This window comes from Lupinus angustifolius, unplaced genomic scaffold, assembly GCF_001865875.1.
Source record: "Lupinus angustifolius cultivar Tanjil unplaced genomic scaffold, LupAngTanjil_v1.0 Scaffold_1046, whole genome shotgun sequence".
NCBI lineage: Eukaryota > Viridiplantae > Streptophyta > Magnoliopsida > Fabales > Fabaceae > Lupinus > Lupinus angustifolius.
Window position 1 is genome coordinate 1 of NW_017728369.1, and position 1,249 is coordinate 1,249.

At 31.2% G+C, this 1,249-nt stretch overlaps 1 long non-coding RNA gene across 1 annotated transcript; it reads left to right on the forward strand.

Annotated features, from left to right (window-relative positions):
• Positions 1-37: 37 nt before the first annotated feature.
• LOC109341947 lies at positions 38-1,183 on the forward strand. Its single transcript, XR_002107016.1, has 4 exons — positions 38-106; positions 338-381; positions 508-602; positions 1,096-1,183. It is a non-coding gene; the product is annotated as an uncharacterized LOC109341947 (long non-coding RNA).
• Positions 1,184-1,249: the final 66 nt, after the last annotated feature.

Here is a 1,249-nt window from a genome sequence, read left to right on the forward strand (position 1 = left end):
CTGCAATACTTTGCATTTCTTATGGTCCAATTATAAATGAACTCAGCTGAATTATGGCAATGTATGGTACAATGCTGTTATCCCATAGAAGTACAATGTAAGAAAGGTAATATGTGGTTTACAACTAAGATGTTCATTATTTACAAACTGATGTTATTAAACCCAGAAAGAATGGGTGGTAATAGTGGGTTTGAAAAACTTGAACAGGGAATTGAGTAATACTAATACAGTAATACTAACAATACCCCATGAATAGCTTATATATATATATATAAATAAATATATATCTATGTTTATAAAATCCAAAGTTTACATGTAATAAGAAATTATGATGCAGGAGTTGCAAGACAGAGTTGCTGATGCTAAGGATTCAAATATGGAGTAATCAGATACATTTCAATATGCCTATTTCAAGTGTTTTGATACATATTGGACCAATTCCAGTTGATTTTTTAGTTTTTATTTATGTCTTCAAGTGCTTTAAAGTTTCCTTTCATAATACTGCAGAAAATGAAGAAGCATTCAATATTCTATACTGTATAGCTTTCGAGATGATGGATGCGCAATGGCTGGCTATGAATGCTTTCTACACGAACATTAATGTATTTTTCTCTTTTTGTTATATACGTCTTGCCACTTTCCCACCTTAGCTTCCAACTCTTACAGCTATGCAAAAATGGAGAAAAGAAAGAGAATAACATATTAGAATAGAGTTTTGAAATAGTTTGCAGCTTTCATATTAAGGGAGTAGGGCTTCACTTGAAATTATAATTGGTCTTCTAAGAAACTTGTTATTGACCACTTCTCATTTATGACCTGAATATTTCCTTATAGCAAAGGAACTTATATTTTCTACTTTGTCACGAGCTAACAGTTCGCTCTCATTATGAAGAGATTGAGTTTTTAATCTTACATGTGGGCCCTGAACTAATTGATGCAGTGTGTTGACAATTTCTGATTAAGTGATTGTACATTATATGAAAACACTTATTCATATGTCTATAATTCTTAAAAAGAGTTGCATTATGATTACCCTTCAACTACATATAAATTTTATATTCAAAGGTATTATGGCTGATAACCTGCTTTCCTTAGGGGATGTGGCTTCATTTCCCTTGAAATTCTGCTGTTTTTCACAAGGACATATCTGGTATGCATTTCTCTTTTATTTTCTGCACCTGAAATGATTTAATATTTAGACCTCTTTGGAGAAAAGATGAGTTATTACTAATTGTATGGAAATTCTAAT